We start from the raw sequence: 9,780 nt of genomic DNA, 5'->3' as shown, positions 1-9,780 counted from the left end.
GGGCCTAAGCTGGCAGTCAGACATCCCTCTGGTATCCTGGGAGCCCTTGGGGGATGTCCACTTGACAGTGGGGAGCAGGCCTAAGCTGCAGTCGGACATCCTTAGCACTGCTGAGGAGGTGGGAGGGGCTCCTACCACCACTGCTGTACTGGCAGCCGTCAGCCTGGCTTATGGCTGAGCAGAACTCATGTGGGAGCACACTGACCACTTGGGGGGCAGCGCCTGCATTGAGCAGCTGCCTCCTGGTGGTCAGTGTGTGTCATAGTGAACAGTCATTCCCGGTCTTTCTGCTGTTAGGGTCAATTTGCATATTACCCTTTTATTATATAGGATAGAAGCCTGGTGCACAGGTGAGGGCCAGCTGCTTTGCCCTGAAGGGTGTCCCGGATCAGGGTGGGGGTCCCACTGGGGTGCCTGGCCAGCCTGGGGAGGGGCTGATGAGTGTTTGCAGGCTGGTCACACCCCCTTCAGTGTGGGGGGCCCCACTGGGGTGCCTGGGCAGTCTGGGTGAGGGGATGATGGTTGTTTGCAGCTGGTCACACTCCCTTCAGGGTGGGGGTCCTCACTGGGGTGCCTGGCCAGCCTGGGTGAGGGGCTTATGGCTGTTTTCAGGCTAGTCAAGCCCCCCCAGTGGGGACCCTCACCCCATGGAGGTTTGGCCAGTCTGGGTGAGGGGCTGAGGGCTGTTTTCAGGCTGGCCAATTCCCCAGGCGACAGAAGCTCCTAGCCTCTCCTTTTTTCTTTTTCTATTCTGGGATTTATTTACCTTCTATAATTGAACCTTTGTTGCCTTCAGTGGAGCTCAGAGCTGGCTCCTGCTCACTCCAGCTCCATGGCCACGGCCAGCTGAATGCAGGTATCTGGGGTTTATTTATCTTCTATAATTGAAACTTTGTCTTCAATAGAGCTCAGAGCCGTCCAGGAAGCTTGGCTTCCTCCATCACTGGAGCAACTAAGCCTCCTGCTCGCTTCAGCTCCGTGGCTGCCGGCCGCCATCTTGGTTGGGTTAATTTGCATACAGTCACTCTGATTGGCTGGTGGGCATGGCTTAAGGTGTAGCGAAGGTATGGTCAATTTGCATGTTTGTCTTTTATTAGATTAAACTAGAGGCTTGTTGCACAAAATTCATGCATAGGGTAAGGGGGGGCGGGAAGGTCCCTCAGCCAGGCCTGCACCCTCTCTCAATCCCAGACCCTTTGGGGGAAGTCCAAATGCCAGTTGGACATCCCTCTTGGAATCTGGGACCACTGGCTCCTAACCACTGGCCTGCCTGCCTGATTGCCCCTAATCACCTCTTCCCCCGCCACTGTGGCTTCATCCGAAAGGATGTCTGGAATGACGTCCAGAAGGTCATTCAGCTGTCTGGTCTAATTAGCATATTACACTTTTATTATTATAGATTCATAACCCTACTTATTAAAGAGAAAAATGAGTACATCAAAAGTCTCCATTCACTAATACTTAGTAGTCAATTTAAACAAATTGCCTATGTTTTGTGCAAATTATGGAAACACTGGTAGGCAATATGATTGCTATAGATTATCATCATTTAAGTACTGCATATTTATGTACTACTTTAATGCAATCTTCAAATCTGCATTTTTATATAGCAGCTCACGAACTATTATTTGTGTGTGTGTCTCAATAATTATGAAAGAAATAACCACTGATAGACTTTAACATGATTTTCCTAAGAATAAATTAGGAATCAGGCATCTATTTTTCTTACTAGTTGATCTTGTTAAATTAATTAAACTAGGAAACCATCAGACTGAGTTGGCTTTAGTGCCTTAGCAATCTATTTAAGCAAACCACAACCTAAGCCTGTTTGTCTCAAGGTTAAGAAATCCAAACCTAAGGGCAATCACAGACAGCCAACTAGGCTTTTCAAAATAATGCAGCCAACTTAAGCTATAGCTACTCAAGTCATGCCCTGGCGATTCCACCTCTTCTCTATCAAAGTCTCTCCCCTAGCTCCTGCTGTTGGGGCATTCCTAACTACTTTTGATTTGGTGCTGCCTCATTCAAATTGATTTTTGCTCAAATGAACTCTTAAAATTTCAATATTCCCCACTTTATATTTTCACAGTCTTCAATTGCCAAATGTTTCCCAGAGTTTCTTAAAAAACTAAATCTTCCTCTTTCGCTTCCCACATACTACAAATTAAAAAAACTGAATGGTTGCTTTTATTTAAATATAAGAAAGTATTTCCTTTTTCCATACTGTGTGTGTTTGCATTTTATCATTTTATGATTGGAGGTGTTTGTTATATATATATATATACTGACACTAGCTACCAGTCAAACCCACCCTTGAATGCTTTACTTAAGCATATCATGACTTCCCTAACAAGCTTGAGGTAGAGAAAAATAATTAGCTGTTCATTGAGCTACTCTTAAAGCTAATTGCTTGTTTAATGCTATCTTTTGTTTAAATTACAACCATAAATAATTTTAAGTATGTTATTATATATGTATGTTTTAAATGCTTATGCACTATATTTTATACCAGGGAATGAAGCTCAGAAAATACTTTTATATATAGCAGTACTATTGATGTCATTGTAATTACTAGTTATTAATAATATAAAAGGAGCAAAGTGGGAAGAAATCCAACAAAAGGAAGATAGATGCATACCCAGTAAAGTTGGGGGGATTAGGGGAGGTACTTGCCTGTCAATCAAACCTGGGGACAAAGATGGTTGGCCAGAATGGGCATGGCTACTGCAAGTGTCAAAACTTTGGGAATACCTAATCCCCTGAACAAAGGAACTCTCCCTCTTGTTGCTCTTGTTGTGCTTGAATCTTGGCTTGTGGGTTCTTTTGCTCCCACTTCTTTGCATTCACCACTCCGGCCCACAGCCCTGTGAACCCCCCCGCCCCACAATGGACTAACGGACTGCAGTGGGGAAACACAAGCTAAACCAGCCGGATACTGGATTGGACCAGGTCTCAACATGCAAGGAAACTCTGGACACCGGCTCTAATGAAGCCCCAGCTACACTGCTTCTACGGCTGGACTCAAGGAAATGGGATTTTGGAAACACAGGGGTATGATCCCATGAAAATAAAGCTTTCTACTATACCTCATCCTGCCTGGGGGCCTCCTGAAATTCTTATTCCAACGTTACCTCAATAACCCATACCCCACAAGCAACCAGGGCAGACGAGCCCCTCTCCTATCCTGTAACACCACTACATTAGATGGCCATACTTAAAATAATTTTCATGGAAATTAGAGGAATAAATGGAAGGAATTAATGATCTCTTCCCCCACATAGGATATTATTTGCCAGCACTGATTTGAGGATGAATCTCCTTATTTCATGGTATTGTTACTCATTCCCTACCTTCTTTCCCATTTTTCTTCCCTTATAAAGACGCTCAAACTACTAGAGTTGTAACCTTTATTTCACCTTCAACAGGGTGATTTAAACAAGTTGATGTAGACAAATGGAAAGTACACGATGTTATGTTGTACATGTGTTATTTTAAATTTACATAAATGGTATTGTGTGTATTTCATTCCGTTCTTTTTTCACACATTCTTATGTTTAGATAGTTATGTATAAATTCAATTAATCACTTCTGACTCTTAGAAAGTATGCCTACATCTATTATTCAAGGGTATACCCATGCATGCACACACATATACATTTTATATTTTAAAATCTTTATTCTTCTATGGATATTCACTTAAGCTGCTCTTTTTTGCTAACATAAACATTCTACACTAAATATATGTATGACTCTATCCAGGTGCCCATTTGGTTAGAGCATCGTCCAGATACTCCAAGGTTGCAGGTTCAAGCTCTGGTCAGGGCACATACAAGAAGCAACCAATGAATGCATAAATAAGTGGAGCAACTAATTGATGTTTCTCTCTCTCTCCCTTCTGCTCTCTCTCTCTCTCTCAAACCAATACATTTAAAAAATTAAAAGTATGTATGTGCATTCCTCATTGAGGAATTATGCAAAAGTTTCTTTTAAAAAAATATCCAGGAATAAGTTTCTTCATTTTACTAAGGACTAACAAAGTGAGTAGTATGCCAGTTTATACCCCTCCCATCAGCAGAGGAATACTTCACCAATACTTGATACTATCTCATATTTTTTGTTTTACCATCTTGACTGAAAATAGCTATGTTCTTATTTAATTTACATGTATTTAATAATTAGTGAATGTTTACATATTGATCTTTCCTTTTTTTGAATGCTTTTTAATATCTTTCCCTCTGTTTTCTATTGGTTTCTGTATCTCTTTAGTGTGTGTGTGTGTGTGTGTGTGTGTGTGTGTGTGTGTGTACCCATTTCCTCTGTATATTTCAGACCAGTAGTTGTCAACAGAATGTGCAGTTCACATATTTGTTGTGGAGGCAGGGAGGCCCAAAAACTCATTCAGGAGGTTCACAGGTCAACCCTGTTTTTATAAGAATTCTAAGAGTTTCTTTGCCATTGTTATTATGTTAACATTTGCACCAATGCCATAAAACAAAGGTTAGTAAAACGGTGGGTGTCTTAGCACAAATCAAGAATGTAGCACAAAACTGTACTAGTAGTCATTGTATTAATTACCATCACACGCATGTTATAGTACAAAAAAAATCTAGCTTATTTAAGAATGTCCTTGATGAAGCACTAATGATTATTGTGTTTCTTAAATGCCAACTCTTGCTGTATACTTAATATTCAGCATGATAAAATGGAAATTACACATAAAGCACTTCTGCTGCTTACTAAGTATGATGATTATTTCAAGGGAGAGCACTTGGGAGATTGTGTGCGTTAAGAGCTGACCTATACTCTCCCTTTTTGAATATCATGTTTAGTTCAAAGAACAGCAACAAACTGACTATTCATACCTGGACATATGGCAGGTATTTTCTTGAAAATGAATAAAGCAGTCCTGTCATATTAAGGAAAATTGATGGTAGTAATTGTTGCTAGCGATAACATTAGAAATGTCAAGTGAAAGTTAGAATTTTGGAAAAATATAACCTCCAATGTGAGCTCCATAGTGGCAATACTTAAAGATTTTGTTCTGATGACATTGGTGGTGATATTAATGAATGTGACTTTTTGATATTATATAATAAGATCTGTCATCATTTAGAGAATCTGCATAGCTCAGTGAGCTTATGTTTCTCAAATGCCCAATGAATAATGTTACAAAACCATGCATTGGTAAAAGATCTATACAAAGTGCAAGATAAATCATTGGATTTAAACTTAATGAATATGAAAAGTTCACTGTTAACTTTTCAGATTCCACACTGCATTTAAATTTTATGAAACTATTACTTGTCAGGTTTTGAAGAAGAGTATTCACACATATCTGAATAGGTTGTTAAAATGCTCCTTCCTTTTCCAACTCTGTGAAGCTGTTTTTTTTTTTAATATACTTCAGCCAAAAAATATTTCACAGTAGATTGAATGCAGAAGCAAATATGAGGACCTACTTGTCATCCCTTAAGCCAGATAAAGAGATTTTCAACATTGTAAAACAACCTCTCCTTGGTAAATTTTTGGTATTAAACAAAAGAATTAGTATTTTATAAAAATAGGGTGTTTATGTTAAAATGCAATTGGTTTGTTATTGTTATTTTTCATTAAATAATAAATATTTCTAAAATATTTCAATATGAATTTATAATTATGTACATATTAAATATATGTATATGTATGTGTATGTGTATATGTATATGTATATGTATATGTATATGTATATGTATATGTGTATGTATATTACATGTCTGCTGTGAGTGTATTTACTCTTTGGGGCCTTTAATAATTTTTATTAAAGGAATCATGAGACCTAAAGTTTTGAGAACTAGTGTAGTAAATAAAACTGTCAGTTTTTGATGGTACACTTATCTTCTCCCACACTGTCACCTTTCTATTAATTTTACCTGTGATGTACTTGGTTAAAAATAAATCTTTAAATTTTTATGAGTCAATTCCCTTTACACTTTGTGCTTTTCTGATCTTCTTAGAATAACAGCTTCTTCAACTCTTAGGTCACAAAAATATGCTTCTACATTTTTTTCTATTAAATGGATAGTGTTACTTTTCACATTTGGCTTTTAGTACATTCCAATCCAAATTAATTTCTCTCAGTGTAGACAATCAGTTTTCCTGACACCATTTACTGAATAATCTACCCTCTCCTCACTGACATATAATGCTGCCTCAAGTATGGATATATATTAATATATAGCCTCTTTCTGGATCTCCCTTCCAATTCCACATGGATATTTACCTGTTTATGCTAGTACCACATTTACATCTAAATGGTCTCGTAGTTTTAATATATGGCAAAATTCCTTCCATGTACCTTTCCATTATTCCTTTAGCTATTTATTAGTGAAGGTTTATTTTTCAATGTATAATTTAAAATATAAACAATATATTTCAGAATAAATTTATCATGACAGAATAGTATATCCTTTGATGTTGCTGAAAACTGCACAGAATTTACAAAAAATTGAGGGAACCAACTTATTATGCTGTCTTATTCATTATGCTGTCTTCTATTTTGTCTTTTAGTTAAAAATGTTCTCATAAGACGATAAGAATTATTTATTAGGTTAATTTCTAGATACTTTATCATTACTTTTGCTATTATAGATAACATCATTATCAATGCATTGTTTGCCCTGTACAGTAGTATGAAAAGAAGTATGAAATACACACAGTTTTGTTGCTAAAGTCTTAGTGCTCTTTCCACATTATTTCCAGATAATTGTGGAATCAAGTAACAAGCAGCAATTCTTAAAATCTTATGCCAACATATCTCTCACTCTTTCATTCTCTCTCTTTCTCTCATCTCCTCCCTCTACTTTCCCTTCTTCCTTTCTCATTCTTGTTCTTTTAACAATTGTTTAGTATTTCATTTTCTGGACTTTTCCTTAATGAAATGACTTAGACCCCTATTGATAGACATTTTAACCTATTTGAAATTGTGTCCTATTATATCTAACACTGTGGGAAACAACTTTGTATCCACATCAATTTGCTTATGTGGTTATACTTGTAGACTACATTTCTAAAATGAAATGCTGAGCTTAGGAAAATGTGCTTTGGTCATTTTGTTTCATGTCACTAAATTGTTCTTCATGAAAGATTGTGTTATTTATACTCCCACCAGGAATGTACAAGCTTTCCTGTTTTTCTATACTTTTTCTAATATTGTATAATTTTTTTTGCTTTTTTGTTATGTAAAGTGTGACTTATAGCACCTTGAAGTAGATTAAAAGGCAATGTTATTTTGCCATAAAATACTGTTGGAATAGGATAAAGGGGAATTACTTGCAGCATGTCTTGTGGTGGAGATGTTTCTAAAATCATTCTATAGCCTTTATCCAGGGCTTAATTTATTTCTCACAGAAATATAGATTTCTCACATTAAATTTGAGTATGACCATGACAGTGAAATCTTAGCCTTTTATATTGAGGTCCCAACACCTAGTCACTGTTAATTATCCTGTATTCTAGAAATCACTTTTAAAAATTATCATTTTTTGATTGTTATGCATCTATAATTTAAGCTTTAGAAAATTAATCTATGGTTCATCAGCTAAAACTCTGGCAGAGATAATTGGGCCATCCATAAGAGATATAAACAAGATAACTAAAATGAGATCAAAGATAATTGAGAAAGGAATGATCAGCAATATCATGTGGAATTTAACTTCTAAAATGGGAGGAAAAATTATTAAAACTGTCCACTATTTATTATATATATTTATATATTAAGGTTCATATTATGAAGAGTCTCATAAAAAGAAAAAAGAATGTCATACATAAGATACTGGGAGAATATTTGTCTTCCATAGCCATGTGGTAATTTACCTAACATAGTAAAAGAAGTATTTTTCAGAGGTTATCTATTCCAAATTTCACTGTTAAAATTCTAAAGTCAATCTTTAAAAAAATTAATAGATATAAATATTAAGAGTAATAAGTAAAATTTACCTTTATGGTGGATATTCACTTTTTTGAGCCTCCAAACAATATTTTTACATAAAATGTATTTATGTAAGTAAATTTGAGGTCTGAGTATTGAAATGAGAAAAGCAAAATTGGATTTCAGAATCAACTCCCTTAGTATTATTGGTGAAAAAGAGGGACCACAGACCCAGAATTTAAATGCAAAAATACTGTTTATAAGGTCTGCATTAAAAGAGTTAGAGGGGGATATACTCAACAGTGGGAGGCCGGGGACTACCTTGGCCAAGTTATTTAACTCATTAAAATTCCAGGTTTTCTTTATACATAAATAAGACTGAGGATCGCTCTGTGAGTGAGCGCCAGACCATGAGGAACCTCATGCCATTCAGAGAAGGAAGATGAGACTAGGAAACTGAAAATCAAGAGGAAGGAAGACCTTACCATGTAGGCAAATTTTCAAAAGCCTAAACGGGTGCTGCCTACATGCAGGATTCAGGATTGCCCACAAGACACTAACATATTTAAAATATACAAATCCAAGGAAATAAAACATTGTAAGCCTTTTCATAGTCATGGTGTTTGTCTGGAGTGCATTGCTTTCTTAGTTCCAATTTTCAACTTTTTAAATATATGACATGAAGATAGGTAGGTAAATAGATACATAGATAGAAATAGATAGGAGAGGAGAGAGAAAGAGAGAGAGAGAGAGAGAAAGAAGAAGAAGAAGAAGAAGAAAAGGAAGGAAGGAAGGAAGGAAGGAAGGAAGGAAGGAAGGAAGGAAGGAAGGAAGGAAGGAAGGAAGGAAGGAAGGAAGGAAGGAAGGAAGAAAGAAAGAAAGAAAGAAAGAGAAAGGAGGGAGGGAGGGAGGGGGGAGGGAGGGAAGAAAGAAAATTGATTACAGAGGGGCAGTTTCTTCACATACACATTCTATCATTTCAAATATTAACTCTTAGAGTCTTCTTAGAAAGTGAGAAATCCTAATCACATGAATCTGAAGATTGTCTGGGTTTTCTCTGGAAAATGGTCTCTGAATTATTACTATAGTAAAAGACATTAAAATGTTTCGATTTGTTGTTGGTAGAGAGAGAAACTTAACAACAACTTTTCTAGAATATAGAAGATTTTGCATGCAGCATAAAGGCATTTTAAAATGAATGACACAATTTTTAATAATTTCCAGATACGAAGAAAATATTTTTGTTTTATGATTTAATTATCATACAATAATTGCCAAAATGAGCTCCCCTATTTAAATATCAGAAGAATATTAGAATTGTTATTACAGGGCTGTTACTCCTGCAGCAAACTATTGTTGGGCAATTTATAATGGGGAGAAAATATGAAGAGAAAATACCAGTTAGAAAGTCTCCCTATGATGAAATGAAGAGAAGGCAAGTATTTGATGAAAAGCCCTCTATAACTTATAGTGGAGACAACTATATAAAAATCTAGAAACTGAAGATACTTCTGTTTCTTTTTGGCTTTTGTCAATTTTGTTGCCTTTAGCTTTCTTATTCTAGTACTCAAAGATCTCAGGGAGATTTTCATGTTTTATTTTAAGTAGAAATTTGTTGATGCCTAAAGCATTTGAGACACATTTACAATTGTGTTGACCATAGAGTTTCATTGTAATGTCACTGAGGCTATTTTGACAAGGTAATATTCCGTTTTCAGTTTACTAAGTCGCATCTTCATATTATAACCAACCAATGTTTTCTATACTTAATATTTTGGGGGCACATTGCCTTTTTCAAAGTTTGTTCACAAATATTGCTTTGCTTGAAAAAGGGTTTTCGAGAAAGATTTTGAACCTAAACTTGAATATATTAT

The 9,780-nt window shown here is 36.2% G+C and overlaps 1 protein-coding gene across 1 annotated transcript in view; it reads left to right on the top strand.

Annotated features, from left to right (window-relative positions):
- EDIL3 (EGF like repeats and discoidin domains 3) overlaps window positions 1-9,780 on the top strand; it is a 276,047-nt gene that overhangs the window by 160,265 nt on the left and 106,002 nt on the right. The gene's annotated exons all lie outside the window — the stretch shown is intronic.

This window comes from Myotis davidii, unplaced genomic scaffold (assembly GCF_000327345.1).
Source record: "Myotis davidii unplaced genomic scaffold, ASM32734v1 scaffold44, whole genome shotgun sequence".
Lineage (NCBI taxonomy): Eukaryota > Metazoa > Chordata > Mammalia > Chiroptera > Vespertilionidae > Myotis > Myotis davidii.
The sequence above is the reverse complement of the archived record's forward strand: the minus strand, read 5'-3'. Positions and strand labels throughout refer to the sequence as shown.